Here is an 18,066-nt window from a genome sequence, read left to right as displayed (position 1 = left end):
ACTTGTAACCAAGCCTAAGCCTGGCCACTGCAACATCAGTCAGTACTTGTAACCAAGCCTAAGCCTGGCCACTGCAACATCAGTCAGTACTTGTAACCAAGCCTAAGCCTGGCCACTACAACATCGGTCAGTACTTGTAACCAGGCCTAAGCCTGGCCACAACAACATCAGTCAGTACTTGTAATCATCCCTAAGCCTGGCCACAACAACATCAGTCAGTACTTGTAACCAAGCCTAAGCCTGGCCACTACAACATCGGTCAGTACTTGTAACCAAGCCTAAGCCTGGCCACTGCAACATCAGTCAGTACCTGTAACCAAGCCTAAGCCTGGCCACTACAACATCGGTCAGTACTTGTAACCAGGCCTAAGCCTGGCCACAACAACATCAGTCAGTACTTGTAATCATCCCTAAGCCTGGCCACAACAACATCAGTCAGTACTTGTAACCAAGCCTAAGCCTGGCCACAACAACATCAGTCAGTACTTGTAACCAGGCCTAAGCCTGGCCTCTACAACATCAGTCAGTACTTGTAATCAGCCCTAAGCATGGCCACAACAACATCAGTCAGTACTTGTAACCAAGCCTAAGCCTGGCCACAACAACATCAGTCAGTACTTGTAACCAGCCCTAAGCCTGGCCACTAAAACACCAGTCAGTACTTGTAACCAAGCCTAAGTCTGACCACTACAACATCAGTCAGTACTTGTAACCAAGTCTAAGCCTGACCACTACAACATCAGTCAGTACTTGTAACCAAGCCTAAGTCTGGCCACTACAACATCAGTCAGTACTTGTAACCAAGCCTAAGCCTGGCCACAACAACATCAGTCAGTCTGTTCACATTGCAAGTTGTTCCATAAACATACTTATCTACGTTCATATTATCATAGTGGGTTATAGATCTACTCAGACTTCTAACTGCATTCCTATAACAATCATTTTCATTATTTACCTCTGTCCTAGTATTATTGATAATGCTAGACGCAGATATACCAAAGTTGTATTCTACATTCTCCTTCTGGGTACTTTTTATGGGGCTATGGGACGCAACATGTATTTATGTATCTGTAAGTTACTCTGGGATTCCTAATTATATTGAATTGATGGGGACTCAGCTCTAAATTTCACAAGAGCAGATCAGTCTTATGGCTGTAAGGCAGCTGAGTCAAGCTTATTTTTTCTCAATATAATAGGTTATACTGTAGACACACAAACACACATTTTAAATAAGTAGTTTATGAAGTTGTATTTCTTTTTGTAAAAGTAAATAAGGCGTGGTAACCAAAGAATTGTGCTTGGCAACAGTCTTTTGTTTTTGGTGGGTGTGGGAGGAGCTTAGCTAGGCTCCTCCCTCTCCCTCTCTCCCTCTCTCTCTCTCTCTCTCTCTCTCTCTCTCTCTCTCTCTCTCTCTCTCTCTCTATCTCTCTCTCTCTCTCTCTCTCTCTCTCTCTCTCTCTCTCTCTCTCTCTCTCTCTCTCTCTCTCTCTCTCTCTCTCTCTCTCTCTCTCTCTCTCTCTCTCTCTCTCTGTGTTTGTTGACTTGAAGCTGGCAGGACCTCTGGGTCCTTCTTTCTATTTTTTGGGCATTATGTGTGTCCCAGGGGTGAGTTTTTATAACTTAAGTTGTGGCCACCATACCCAGGGTGACTAAAGTGTGTCAAAACACTGGTTAGCCCAGAGTTAGTCAAGAAGAGAGAAGGACAAATTTGCTGAAATGCACCATGTGGGAGAACAGCTAAGGAGTGTGCAGGCTTGTTTTGAATATGTGAATGCTGTAATTGTATATTCTGTACATATCCATTTAGAATACAGTTATATTTTTATAGTATTAGTTTACATAACCTGTGAAGAGGGCTGGTGAAAGGATATCAGAGACACTCAGGATGATCAGTCATGATGTAAGTATTACCCTAGACAGATAAGGCCATTAAGTAAAAAACTACCCCACACTAGGACATATAGTGAGAACCTTACTATCAAAGTAATAAGGGACATAACAACGTAACAGTACTCTTCTTGGCTGACATATCAACTTGGTATCAAGATGTTGCGAGAAGATCAAGTAACAATGTAAAATAGAGGTCACAGCAAGGAAAAAACATTTCAACTTCTATGTTATATATTTATAGTTAAATAAATTTGTATTACTGATAATAATATAATGAACATAACAGTGCTTACTTAATGTTCTTGGCAGCAAGAACAAGATGTGTTCGCTGGGCATAAGGGCAATACTTCATGCTGTAAACCCGCATGACTCCATCTTCCAGTGGAGGGCAGGATGATCCTGACAACACCAAAATATTTATTAAATAAAACTAGTAAAACCTGCTGGAGTTATTGGGTAGCTAAAAATTACTTTAATGTTCTTCATAAAATGAACTATTGAAATGTAAGGTTGAAGGAGAGTACAATATTGTGTTTATTATAATTTGTAAATAATGTTTAATCTTAGCTCTAAATAAGGCAGCGTGTGTGCACGCACGCACACATACACACACACACACACACACACACACACACACACACACACACACACACACACACACACACACACACACACACACACACACACACAGACACACACACACACACACACACACACACACACACACACACACACACACATACACACACACACACACACACACACACATACACACACACACACACACACACACAGACACACACACACACACACACACACACACACACACACACACACACACACACACACACATACACACACACACACACACACACATACACACACACACACACACACACACACACACACACACACACACACACACACACACATACACACACACACACACACACACACATATACACACACACACACACACGCACACACACACACACACACACACACACACACACATCCATGGGTCCTGAGAGAGGGATCAGAGACATTATATGTACCCCTAACAACAATATTCAACACATCTATCGAAACAGGGTGACTACATGAGATATGGAAGATAGTGAATGTAGTCCTAAATTTTTAAAAAAGGAGACAGACACGAAGCATAAAACTATAGACCAGTGTCACTGACATGTATAGTTTGCAAAGTCATGAAAAGATTATCAGGAGAAGAGCATGGTTTCAGGGTCGGGAAATCCTGTGTCACAAACATACTGGAGTTCTATGACAGGGTTACAGCAGTTGTACCAGAGAGAGAGGAGTGGTTTTCTGTTCCAGCGACTCAGCGCTGCTGTTCAGAGGGGTAATGCCTGCTGTATTTTGGGCACGCACCCCAGTTTTAAAGAGCTGAATGAGATTTTCGCATTATAATCAGTGACAAACAAATACCAATATGTACTAGACATGTATCTCTCATCTGGAGAAGACTCGGGCCGGAAATACCGACAAATCTCTAACTAACTGTATCTCTCACATCTCATGTACTGTATATGCCATTTTTATATCAACAATGCCACATTATGTAATAAAATATACCTATTGGTAAAAAAGAATGGAAAGATGGGATGGTAGGGGAAGTGGAATATTCAAACGGCTTCAGGAAGAAATCCAAATATTCTTCCTTGAAGCCGTTTTATCTACTCCGATGCTGTGGGTCCCACAATTTGGACCCCATCTATAAATATATATATATATATATATATATATATATATATATATATATATATATATATATATATATATATATATATATATATATATATATATATATATATATATATATATATATATATATATATATATATATGCAAAACAACCATTGTGAAAGAATAGACAAATTCCAAGTGCTTTCATGACTACTCACATTATCAAAGAACAATGAAAGTAAAGCATCAAAGGAAGGTGTATAAAGGGGTAGCCCACACCTCACTATCAGATCCCACAACAAAGAAACACCTGACGCGAGACAGCAGGCCCGCCTGCCGAACTAGACAGGTCCTTCACACAACCCACCAACAAACTATTCTACCCAAGAAATAAGAAATTTAAAAAAATAATTATTTGTTCAATGTATTATTAAATTCTTCCCAAATTCTATTATTTATAAATGGATCTAATTTATATAAACCAAAGGAAATATTCATATTATTGTCAAAACTGCTTTTTATGAAACAAGATTCAATTATATTCCTGTCGACCATGGACTTGCTTGATACTACTTTCTCAACTTTTTGAAAATCAATTGGATGGTTAAAATCTCTTACATGAATAAATAAAGCTTTGGAATCTTGTCCAGTTCCAATGCTATATTTATGTTGTTTTAATCTTAGTTCGAGATTTTTACCAGTTTGACCGTAATAAACTTTAACGCAAATTTTACAAGGAATCTTATAGACGCATCCATCAGCATTTTGGGGGGAATTCTTTATCAAAAGTTTTTTTACTGTATCAAGATTTTTGAATACAACTTTAATACTAAAAGTCTTAAGAAGAGAAGGCATATCAACCAAGTTTTCATGGTAAGGGAGAACCAACATATTTTTAGATGAATAAGGCTGGTTGTCCCTTTTTGGATTGTAAAAAGTATTTCTAGCAACTTTAAAAGATTTATCAATTACATTTCTTGGGTATTTCAAATCATTACCTACTTCATAATTTTTGGATATTTCCTCATCTATGAACTCAGGACTACAAATTCGTAAAGCTCTCAAAAACATTGATGAGAAAACAGACAGTTTAACTCTATCTCGATGGGAAGAATAATAGTGGACATAAGAACAGTTATTTGTAGGTTTTCTGTAAATTTTAAATTTGAATTCATTATTACCCTTAATAATTAAAACATCTAGAAAAGGAAATGAGTTGTTTTCTTCAAATTCAACAGCTATTTAATTTGCGAAGGAAATGGTGTATATCTACATTTTTGGGCATAAGACACAAAATATCATAAACACACCTGAACCATTTAACTCTATTAGGGAGGATTGTGTTAAGCAACCTTGTTTCAAAAAATTCCATGTATAGGTTACTAAGAACATGTGAAAGAGGATTTCCTATTGCCATACCAAACTTCTGAGTGTAAAACTTATCATTAAATACAAATTTTGCATCAACAATGCAAAGTTTAATAAGTTTAATGATAGTGGGAACTGGCAATGGTAAATCATAATTAACGAGTTCTTCAGATAAGAAACTTAATAAATCATCAACAGGAACTTTCGTAAACAAGGAAGTAACATCAAAACTAACCATGTTAAAATCATTTAAGTCAGTCAAGGAGCTTAATTTATCAACTAAATTTATGTTGTTTTTAACATTAAAGTTAGAAATTTTGCCAACAATAGGGCTCAAAATATCAACAAGCCATTTGGATAATTTATATGAAACTGATCCTATGGAGCTAATAATTGGTCTGACTGGATTCCCTAGTTTGTGTTTTTATTAGTCCATACATGTAAGGTAAAGATGGATTAGTGGAAGTAAATTGTTTGACTAATTCATCTTTGCCTTTCACTAGAAGTTTTATTGTTTTATTGAAATTGCAAAGATGAATTAGTCATACAATTTACTTCCACTAATCCATCTTTACCTTACATGTATGGACTAATAAAAACACACAAACCAGGGAATCCAGTCAGACCAATTATTAGCTCCATAGGATCAGTTTCATATAAATTATCCAAATGGCTTGTTGATATTTTGAGCCCTATTGTTGGCAAAATTTCTAACTTTAATGTTAAAAACAACATAAATTTAGTTGATAAATAAGCTCCTTGACTGACTTAAATTATTTTAATATGGTTCAAACGTGTAGCGCTAGTTTCACGCCAAGGTATTGTCCAGTGTGGGAAGATTGGAAAAGCACTGCGTACCTTGTCCCAAGGTTCATAGGTTCGAGTCTCCTTCAGCCAGAGATCAGTGTTTGTGTATATTTCGCCTGCTCTTGCGAATTCCTTGCATTGTTAATATCTCTAGGAAGGCTGATGCATGCAGGGGATGAGATGAAAAGCTGTAAGCCTTCTCCCTGAAAGCTGGCTGCCTTGGATCAAACGTGTAGCGCTAGCTACACGCCAAGGTATTGTCCAGTGTGGGTAGATTGGTAAAGCACTGTGTACCTTGTCCCAAGGTTCGTAGGTTCGAGTCTCCTTCAGCCAGAGATCACTGTTTATATATATATATATATATATATATATATATATATATATATATATATATATATATATATATATATATATATATATATATATGCAATATGACATATTTGTTAGAAAACGTTTCGGTCCTGGGACCTTGATCACTTCTAACATACAGAGGTAGAAAGACATTATATATATAGGCGGAGAGTGAGGTGTGAGTGATGCACGGTGACCTAAAGAATGTCATGTTGAGATGAGGACGGGTTGACGATGAAATCATGTGACTCCTGTGTTGTTGGGTTGGTGGTGCTTAAGTATGCCAGTTAAGCACCACCAACCCAACAACACATGATCTCATTGTCTGCCCGGCCTCATCTCAACATGACATTTTTCAGGTCACCATGCGTCACTCACACCTCACTCTCCGCCTATATATATAATACCTTTCTACCTCTGTATGTTAGAAGTGATCATTTTTGAATGATCACATTGATCATCGACGATCTTATCAAGACACAGTCGCTCCTTACCTCAAGAAGTGTTCCTTCGATCCCCGTCGGGGAGGGGAACCTATAGTCATCGTACCAGCGCCTGACTTACTCCTTCATGATGCTTGCAAACCGTGTAAGGATCAAGCCCAACAGTGGAGTAATAAATGACTCTACTAAACTTGCCCTTGCTGTCGCTGTAAAGGCTTTTCTACAGGTTAAATTTACAGCCATCCACTCGACGGAAGACTCATTCATCGTCGTCTGTACTGACGATTATGAAGCCTCAAAGCTGATCGCTGACACTTCTATGAAAACCTTCAGAGACCGACAGTTCACCATCTCCCCTTCACCTTTTTTGCTAGCGAAACGTTCCGTTTTCGTCAAACGGCTGGACAAACTCGTCACTACTTTATCGACTGAGGATCTCAAGACCTCGATCGAGGAACAAAATACCTGGGCGTCGATTAAACATATCACCAAAATCCCCAACGCCTCTACAATGATCAAACTAAACTTCTCCAACATCGGGATGGTTACTAGAGCACTGTCTGACGGCCTAGGTATCTCCTACTATCATATCCAAGTCACATAGAACCCGAACGTTTCGCCCACATCTCGCCATGCTGGACCTGCTACTCCTATCACCACTCAACGCCTGACTGTCCTCTGAAAGGGAAGAAGTACTGCACAAACTGCGGTAAAGAGGGCCATGACTTCAAGGAATGTTCTACTACCACTACCTCTCCTACCTGCCTCAACTGCAAGGGTACTCACCACACCCTTGCAGCAAAATGCCCTCTACGTAAAGAAGTCCTGTCTAAGAAAATCATTGAAGAGAATAAGAACAACAACCCTAAATCGCCAACATACGCCGCCATTGCAAAAATTCAATCAGATACCACCGAACTACTTCAAGCTACACGACAATCATCTCCACCCAAAGATTGTAATAAAGTTGGTAGAATTACTGACGCTGCTCCATCCAAGGTGCTATACTGTATGATGTATGCACACCTTACTAATGCTGCAAACCCTGGCTCATTCAACACAACAATCAATGAACTGTTTCGCCTTAACAACATGCCAAACTTCAACTTTCCAGACTCGCCTCGATCACAAGACCTCCTCAAGCTAATTCCAGACATTGTTAACTTCACTTCAACCGCTGGTCCTACTCGTATCTCTGACCAAGACTCTATTCCAGAACCAACATCATCGTCTACTGCCACCTTTCACCACCCACCACCAGCCCAACAAACCACAACCGACCAACAAACCCTGCCTCCTCTCAGCACAGTCACAGAAAACGAAATAGAAACAGAACATTATGAACAACCCTCGGACGACGACGAAGTAGTAGTCGGAGAAGTAACCGAAGAAGAAACCACAGGCAACCGTTACCTAAGTCAAGCCTTTAATGGGTCTCTAACCTTCTACACCACCCCCAACCTCCCAACCGAAATGAGCGCAGCTGTTATGCTCCACTTAATGAAAGGAGCTGTTAAGTACACCTGCACGAAACCTCACCAAATTCCTTTTGAATACGCACTATCTTACCTCGTGACGAATCTGAACTGCTCCAACCTCAGAATGCAACTATTCCACATGTCCAAGAGAGATTTCAAAAGACTCAAGAGTGGCTCCATCACCAGCGAAGTGTAGCCAAACACACAACACACTTCCGCAACACACAACGTGAGCCACCCGACACCTGACGTCCAAACCAGCTCTTTACCTCAGCCTGAAGCATATCAGCCAGCGAGAACTGTCTGCAGTCTGCTCTCTCCTTTATGTCCTCAACATGCCCTCTCTACACTGCCTTGCAGTGCCACGCAGCTGGGTTTAGCCCTGGCTCTTTCATCTACAACTCAAGACCTTCCTCTCACGACTATTCTTCGTCTGTCCACACTTGGCCACCCACCCACCGGAGTCCCAACAGAAGAGCCTGCTATGTGTGTTCTCAATGTCTGTCCCACGATCGACTTAGCTGCTGGGTTAAGCCCTGGCTCTATTTCTACGACTAAGAACACTCCTCTCCAGCACTATTCTTCGTCTGTCCCGTCTTCCCCGCTCATCCCATTTGGGATCTTACCTGAAATTTCGTTCGTTCGTTCGAAGTGATCAAGGTCCCAGGACCGAAACGTTTTCTAATAAATATGTCATAGTGTTTGCTTACGTGTCTTTCTAAACCAACTTGTCGGTATTTATTACCAAGGTTTATACCATATATATATATATATATATATATATATATATATATATATATATATATATATATATATATATATATATATATATATATATATATATATATATATATATATATAAGCAGAAGTTGTCGAATATATGATGAACTTCCTTTAACATTACTCTTTCGGTAAAAAAAAATTACATAAAGTCCTATAATTTTTTTAATAACAATAATATATTTATTTTTAGCTCAAAAATAACTTAGAAGCCTCACTTAACCTCCATTAAATTAATACATTTTTTGAGCTAAAGTCTGCTATGTATATAATGGGTTAATTTAAATTTATTTAAAAATTAAAATTTTTAAGGAAGAGTATAATTTTTATGGAAGAATATAATTTTTAATGAAAAATATAATTTTTAATGAAAAATATAATTTTTAATGAAAAATATAATTTTTGAAGAAGTTCATCAAGTTCAGTTTATTAGGCACGTCACATGTAAATATATTAGATTATTACCTGAACTGAGATGTTTAGTTGTGATAGTGACGAGTGATGAGAGAGCGACTTTGTTGGCCATGATCAGTGAGGAGGAGTGATGCTGCTCACGTGTGGATGACCTCACCTTGACAATGTTCAGTCGTCTGATTCTGTTGAAACAGAGAAAATAACACTTTCAAAACAAAGTTAATAACCATAGGCGATAAAATGAACTTCTTTATGTCTACTAAATAGAAACGTTGATAGAAAATATAGATTAAAGGTGATTATGACAGTAATGGACCAGGCGAAGCAATGTACACACACTGTACTAGGGCCAGCCACTGTGTATCCTCCCACGTCATAATCAGCAGTGGCTACCCCTGTCACCGTGAGTAATGATTTTCTTGTGTTAAACAGTGAGGACGATGTTACCACAGCCCTGAAGTTTTAACTCTAGTTTCACATTACTTTCAAATATGTGAAACACTGACAAAGTCATAGTGATTATTTACATAAGTTTTCCTCATTGGGTGATGTACCTTTGTTAGACCTTTGGTCCAACAATGGTATATTACCAAGCTTTTAACACTACCAGATGTTAACTAAATTTGTTCGAAATGCTGATCAATCTGAACCTCAAAGAGCTTAAGGCCCATTTCATAGGCTAGGAAAAGCTTCTAGGAAAACTTAAAAAATGGCTTTAAAAATTGTGGATGGTTGTACTTTCATGCTGGTGTCAGATGCTTCTAGGTGCGATGTGTCCATCTAAGTAATTTCAAAGGCAAATTAGTTTCGTCTGTGACGGTATCATCATTTCAGAGATCACTTCTTAAAACAGTCTACCAGAGTGATGGATTAATTATATCACCTTTTCATCTGTGTATTCGACTGAAGAAGCCTGCTGTGTAGGCGAATCGTTTCGGAATGAAGATAGTTAACTGTTGTTCATGTGTCTTATCAACTTGTCTATTACTGTATACCATTATCATATTCACGTGATTAATATTTATATATTTTTTATTTGATATGAAGATTAGTTATTTTACTGTTTACTATATATATATATATATATATATATATATATATATATATATATATATATATATATATATATATATATATGTATATGTATATGTATATCAAATATAGGGAGTGGTAAGAGAAGAATATTCAAACAGCTCCGGGGAGAACCTTGAGTTTTCCCTAAGGTACGTTTATTGTCTTCTCTGAGGATGAGGGTCCCCGTTCATAGTTCCAGCTGCCCAGACAACTTTTGTTCCGAGTAGGGAAATTAGATCTAACAAAAATGATCCCAAATGGATGAACAATAGATTAAAACATATCATTGGTCAAAAGAGAGGCATATATATAGGCGTATCAAAAGAGGGGATGGGCAGTTAAGAAATCAATATATTCACTTAAAGAGAGAAATAAAAAAAGGAATAAGAAAAGCAAAAAGGGATTATGAGGCTAAGGTCGCAAGGAAAATTCTAAATACCTACTTCCTCTCAGTTTTCACCCAGGAAAATACTAGCGATATTCCAGAAATAATAGATTATGTAGAAAAGGATGATAATAAACTATGTACAATTGCGGTAACTAGTGACATGGTCCTCAGACAAACAGAGAAACTAAAACCTAACAAATCCCCAGGCCCTGATGAACTGTTTGCAAGGGTGTTAAAGGAATGTAAAGAGGAACTTAGCAAACCATTGGCTAATCTTTTTAACATATCACTACAAACTGGCATAGTGCCTGATAAGTGAAAAACTGGTAAATGCAATACCTTTTTACAAGGCAGGTGACAGGTCCTTGGCTTCGAACTATAGACCAATAAGCCTTACCTCCATAGTGGGAAAATTTATGGAATCAATAATTGCCGAAGGAATTCGTAGCCATCTTGACAGGCACAGATTGATTAATGAATCTCAACACGGTTTTACAAAGGGGCGTTCCTGTCTTACGAATTTACTAACTTTTTTTCACTAAGGTGTTTGAGGAGGTAGATCATGGTAATGAATATGATATTGTGTATATGGACTTTAGTAAGGCTTTCGATAGAGTTCCACATCAGAGGCTATTGAGGAAACTTAAGGCACACGGAATAGGAGGAGAAATTTTTTCCTGGGTAGAGGCATGGCTGACAAATAGACAGCAAAGAGTCTGCATAAAAGGGGAGAAATCAGAATGGGGGCACGTCACAAGCGGTGTTCCTCAGGGGTCAGTGTTGGGCCCGTTGTTGCTCACAATTTGCATAAACGACATAGATGAGGAAATAAATAGCGACATAAGTAAATTTGCTGATGTCACCAAAATAGGCCGTCCAATTCATTCTAATGAGGCTATTTGAGGACTCCAGGATGATTTGAATAGACTGACACAATGGTCGGAGAAGTGGCAGATGCAGTTTAATATAGACAAATGCAAAGTTCTAAATGTTGGACAGGTAAATAACCATGCCACACATAAACTAAATAATGTAGATCTTAATACTACTGATTGCGAAAAGGATTTAGGAGTTCTGGTTAGCAGTAATTTAAAACCAAGACAACAGTGCATTAGTGTTCGCAATAAAGCTAACAGAATTCTTGGCTTCATATCTAGAAGTATAAATAATAGAAGTCCTCAGGTTGTTCTTCAACTCTATATATCCTTGGATAGGCCTCATTTAGACTATGCTGCTCAGTTCTGGTCACCGTATTATAGAATGGATATAAATGCTCTGGAAAACGTACAAAGGAGGATGACAAAGATGATCCCATGTATCAGAAATCTTCCCTATGAGGATAGACTGAGGCCCTGAATCTGCACTCTCTCGAAAGGCGTAGAATTAGGGGGGATATGATCGAGGTGTATAAATGGAAAACAGGAAAAAAATAATGGGGATGTTAATAGCAAACTGAAAATTTCTAGCCAAGACAAAACTCGCAGCAATGGTTTCAAGTTGGAAAAATTCAGATTCAGAAAGGATACAGGAAAGCACTGGTTTGGTAGTAGAGTTGTGGATGAGTGGAACAAACTCCCGAGTACAGTTATTGAGGCTAAAACGTTGTGTAGTTTTAAAAATAGGTTAGATAAATACATGAGTGGGTGTGAGTTGACCTGACTAGCTTGTGCTGCTGGGTCTGGTGCCGTGCTCCATCCTTGAGTGAAGTTGACCAGACTGGGTGGGTCACTGGGATAATCCGGGGGGGTGGGTCATGGTCTTATCCGGGGGGGGACACATGGACCTGCACCGCATGGGTCAGTAGGCCTGTTGCAGTGTTCCTTCTTTCTTATGTTCTTATTCCAGCCATAGAGGTGGTACTTACCTATATTTTTATTAAATATATAATATATAAATATATATATATATATATATATATATATATATATATATATATATATATATATATATATATATATATATATATATATATATATATATATATATATATATATATATGTGTGTGTGTGTGTGTGTGCCATGCGCTGGCGCTGGCAAGACGTGTGGCGGGCTAGCTGCGGGATTTTCAATTATAAGTCCGGATCAACGAGGCTGACCAGGTTAAGACTCAACAGGACTTATTGTGAATACTCTGGGAAGATTCCAGTGAAGCGAGAAGACATTTCAAAGCACCGTTTCAAGGTAAATTGTGGAAATGTTGTGCAGTTTGTGAATGTTGGTGAGTGGTGGTGGTAGTGAGGAAGACGGCCAGTGGAGGTGTGGGGGAGTACAAGGCCTACACTGTTTATGAGTACCGGCCAAGATTATCGTACATACAAACCTCGAAAAGCTCTTATAAAAACATCTATATCCAGCACCATGCACCATGCTTCCAGTTAACGTGGAAATGATTGTGTCGATGCATGGACTTTTTAAAGGCTTATGTTATGGAAAAACAATGTGAAATTAATGTTAACGAGGGAGTGACCAGTCAGTGCATCCACCCCCACGTCACGGGGGTGGGTGGAAGAGGTGGGATGTGTAACTAGATGGTGAGTGAACACATTGGTTCAGCAGTGCCCATACCCACATTGTTCATAGTGTACATGGGAAACAAATAAAGTTATGTGTATTGTAAGACAGTGTGAACAATATATAGTGTGCAAGTCCATGTGTATTGTACTCCCCGGGATAACCCCACTCAACCTGCGCCTCCCCCACCTAATTCCCAAGGGAAGTTTTCCCCTTCCCCTCCCGGCCCCTCAAACTCCACCAGGCCACCACGGTCAAGTTCACTACCTTCCACGCACCATACCCACCCAGCATGTCATATTCCACTCCTATTGTCTAGTCTAGCAGATGGATGCCAACCAGGAGGAAGCAAGCAGCCAGGGAAATGGCACGGCTGGCAATACTAGGAGAGGCAAGTGTCGGTCATGCTTACAGCTTCGTTGTCTCAACTCTAATGGTTTCCTCCGCAAACACGGTAGTTGCCCTGGTTCAGGATGTCCTCCTGTGGAAAGTGATGATCCAGAGCCACCTCAGGCACCTGAACCCACTCCAACAGATTTTATCTCATCAGACAATCTCTTGGAAGCAATCAAAGCAACAGGTACGAGGACACTCACACATATTCCCAAAGCAGCCCGTCCACACGCAGCTGGGAAACTTACAGACCTCCTGAAAAAAGTAAACGATGGTTCCACTATCTTAAATGCTCCACCAACCATCAAGGCATGGCACAACTTGCTACTTTTTGGCAATGTCTGCTTAGCTGTGCCGGAAAGAAGGGGAAAGAGGCTAGCCTCAATGATAATTAAATCCTTAAGAGATTTTCCTAGAGTTGATAACCTCATTCACCTTCCCCGTCAACACAAAAAAGGGAGAGGCAGAACCCCCACTCACTCTACTGACAGTGAAAAAGTCAGAGTCCAGGTGAGCAAGAAAATTGAAGAGGGCAACACAGTGGGGGCAATCAGAATTATTACCAGTGAAGATACAGTTGCTCCCAGGGATGCTGACACGGCTGAAGCACTTAGAGGAAAGCACCCTGCCAGGGAAACCAGTGGCACCAACAGTTCCAACGCCTCTGTCCCCACTATGGAACCATTGATTGTGGAAGACTCAGACATTTACAAAGCAATAATGTCGTTCCCATCTGGCTCTGCTGGGGGTTACACTGGAATAAGGCCACAGCATTTAAAGGAAATGGTTAATCCAGTTATTGGGGAAATTGCAGAGACACTGCTTTCAGAGATCACAAGGTTCGTCAACAATTCCTTGGCTGGTCTGATTCCTGATGAAATTAGACCTTTCTTTTTTGGTGCAACACTTTGTGCACTTAAAAAGAAGGATGGAGGAATTCGGCCAATTGCAGTAGGCAACACGTTACGCCGCCTCGTATCCAAAGCTGCTGTCCGAAGTATTCGTGCACAGGCAGCCATGATGCTTCAACCAAACCAGCTTGGCTTTGGGGTCTCTCAAGGAAGTGAAGCAGCGGTTCATGCAACAAGGGCATATATCAACAACCTGCCTGAGGACAATGCAGTGGTAAAATTAGATTTCAAGAATGCGTTCAATCTCCTGAAAAGAGACGTGGTATTAGCAGCAGTACAAGAACATTTCCCTGGTCTCTTCCCTTTTGTTTCAGCTGGGTATAGCAAGGAATCAATGCTTCTCTTTGGAGAGCATGAAATCACATCATCGGAGGGTGTCCAACAAGGAGATCCTCTTGCACCATTTCTCTTCTGTATTGCAGTTAGGGAAATCACAGTCAGACTGACCAGCGAGCTAAACATCTGGTTCCTAGATGATGGCACACTAGCAGGTACAAAGGAGTCCCTCCTACATGACCTTACACAGGTAATGACACGGGGACAGGAAATGGGTCTCATCCTGAATCCATCCAAATGTGAAATCATCTCAGTCAGTCAACAAGTGATAAATGCAGTGAGATCAAAACTACCAGGAGCAGCAGTCATTGCCCCCACAAATAGTGTCTTGCTAGGAGCACCTCTGGGAAGCAATGCCATTGACACAATTCTCAGGAAGAAATTGGAAGAGTTAAGGAGAATGGAACAACGAATAGGCAATCTGGACACCCACGATGCCTTGTACCTTCTCACAAAGTGCTTGAGTCTGCCCAGGTTGACATATTTCCTAAGATGTGCACCTTCATATGATAACCCTATACTGCACGAATATGACAGTATTCTGAGGCAGATTTTTACGAAAGTACTTAACCTTACTCTAGAAGACGGGCAGTGGAACCAAGCTACACTTCCAGTCAGACTAGGAGGCATTGGTGTCCGCAAGTCATCACAGATTGCGTTACCTGCTTTTCTGTCCTCGTGTATTGCATCCAGAGAGCTTGTAGCAGCGATTCTCCCTGAACATCTTAGGGACAAGATTGGAGCCCAGGACCAAAAATTCATTGACGGAGCAATGATCTGGGATAATCTAACGGGCTCAGAAACCAGACCTGCTCCCCCAACAACTACAAACAATCGCACTGGGATGGTCCAATAGTGGAAAATATAGCCTCAACGATGCTTCAGAGTGTGTCAGGGAAGGATAGAGCCCGCCTGCTGGCAGTGAGAGCCCCTCATGCTGGGGACTTTCTGTTGGCTGTTCCCAACTCCAGCCTTGGCACGCGCCTCGACCCACAGACCATCCGCATCGGTGTTGCCCTTCGACTTGCCGCCCCTATTCTCGCCGAACACAGGTGTATTTGTGGCAGTGAAGCAGCAGACCGATTCGGGTACCATGGTCTTGTGTGCCGTAAATCCGAGGGAAAGATTGCAAGACATGAGGAGGTTAATAACATTATCAAGAGGAGCCTCACAACAGCTGGATGCCCAGCAGTAAGGGAGCCACCCCAACTATGCAGATCTGATGGCAGCCAGAAGCGTCCAGATGGTATCACCCTTCAAGCCTGGACAGATGGGAAGCAGGTGGTGTGGGACTATACATGTGCATCTACCTTGGCTGATACCTATCTCCAATACACCAGGGAGGAAGGAGGGGCAGCTGCCAGCTTTAGGGAGTCCCAAAAGTCTAGAAAATATGGAGAACTTGCCCATCATTATATGTTTGTTCCCATAGGCTCAGAGACCCTTGGCTCATGGGGAAAGAGTGCATCTAATTTCCTTAAGGAGCTGGGAAAAAGACTCATCAGGGTAACTAGGGATCCCAGGGCAGCTAGTTTTCTGTTCCAGCGGCTCAGCGCGGCTGTTCAAAGGGGTAATGCATGCTGCATTTTGGGCACACGCCCCAGCTCTGAGGAGCTGGATGAGATTTTCGCCTTATAATCGGTGATGCACACGTAACAACATGTATATATATATATATATATATATATATATATATATATATATATATATATATATATATATATATATATATATATATATATATATATGCCACCTTTATATCAACAATGTATCTCTTAAATCTTCTGTGCCATATTATGTAATAAAATATTCCTATTGGTAAAAAAAAATAGTTTAAAAGATGGGGTTGTAGGGGAAGTGGAATATTCAAATGGCTTCAGGAAGAAATCCAAATATTCTTCCTTGAAGCCTTTTTATCCATTTATATATACAAATATATATATATATATATATATATATATATATATATATATATATATATATATATATATATATATATATATATACACAGAGAGAGGGATCCCAGGGCAGCTAGTTTTCTGTTCCAGCGGCTCAGTGCGGCTGTTCAAAGGGGTAATGCCTCCTGTATATTGGGCACACGGCCCAGCTCTGAGGAGCTGGATGAGATTTTCGCCTTATAATCGGTGATACACACGTAACAACATGTACCGTATATGCCACCTTTATATCAACAATGTATCTCTTAAATCTTCTGTACCACATTATGTAATAAGATATTCCTACTGGTAAAAAAAATATATGAAAAGATGGGGTTGCAGTGAAAGTGGAACATTCAAACGGCTTCAGGAAGAAATCCGAATATTCATCCTTGAAGCCTTTTTATCCACTTTTCCGAGGCTATGGGTCCCACAATTTACACCAGAGGTGGACCCCATCCTATACATATGTATATATATATATATATATATATATGTATATATATATATATATATATATATATATGTATATATATATTTTATTATTTTTTTTTTTATTATCACACCGGCCGATTCCCACCAAGGCAGGGTGGCCCGAAAAAGAAAAACTTTCACCATCATTCACTCCATCACTGTCTTGCCAGAAGGGTGCTTTACACTACAGTTTTTAAACTGCAACATTAACACCCCTCCTTCAGAGTGCAGGCACTGTACTTCCCATCTCCAGGACTCAAGTCCGGCCTGCCGGTTTCCCTGAATCCCTTCATAAATGTTACTTTGCTCACACTCCAACAGCACGTCAAGTATTAAAAACCATTTGTCTCCATTCACTCCTATCAAACACGCTCACGCATGCCTGCTGGAAGTCCAAGCCCCTCGCACACAAAACCTCCTTTACCCCCTCCCTCCAACCCTTCCTAGGCCGACCCCTACCCCGCCTTCCTTCCACTACAGACTGATACACTCTTGAAGTCATTCTGTTTCGCTCCATTCTCTCTACATGTCCGAACCACCTCAACAACCCTTCCTCAGCCCTCTGGACAACAGTTTTGGTAATCCCGCACCTCCTCCTAACTTCCAAACTACGAATTCTCTGCATTATATTCACACCACACATTGCCCTCAGACATGACATCTCCACTGCCTCCACTGCAATAAGATCACAGTAAACAGGTGATTTCGGAATATGCAAAACAACCACTCTGAAAAAATAGAGAAATTCCAAGCGCTTTCGTGACTACTCACATTATCAAGGAACTATGTTCCTTGATAATGTGAGTAG

At 40.2% G+C, this 18,066-nt stretch overlaps 1 long non-coding RNA gene across 2 annotated transcripts in view; it reads right to left on the bottom strand.

Moving 5' to 3' along the window:
- Nucleotides 1-2,153: 2,153 nt before the first annotated feature.
- The window catches only part of LOC138854240 (uncharacterized), a 39,027-nt gene continuing 23,114 nt past the window's right edge, over nucleotides 2,154-18,066 (bottom strand). For both annotated transcript variants that reach the window (XR_011393449.1, XR_011393448.1), the window contains exons 3-4: nucleotides 9,286-9,416; nucleotides 2,154-2,289 (exon numbers count right to left, since the gene is read on the bottom strand). This is a non-coding gene — a long non-coding RNA (uncharacterized lncRNA). The remainder of the gene's footprint in view (nucleotides 2,290-9,285; nucleotides 9,417-18,066) is intronic.

Source organism: Cherax quadricarinatus, chromosome 53, assembly GCF_038502225.1.
Source record: "Cherax quadricarinatus isolate ZL_2023a chromosome 53, ASM3850222v1, whole genome shotgun sequence".
Lineage (NCBI taxonomy): Eukaryota > Metazoa > Arthropoda > Malacostraca > Decapoda > Parastacidae > Cherax > Cherax quadricarinatus.
This window is presented reverse-complemented; position numbering and strand designations above follow the sequence as displayed.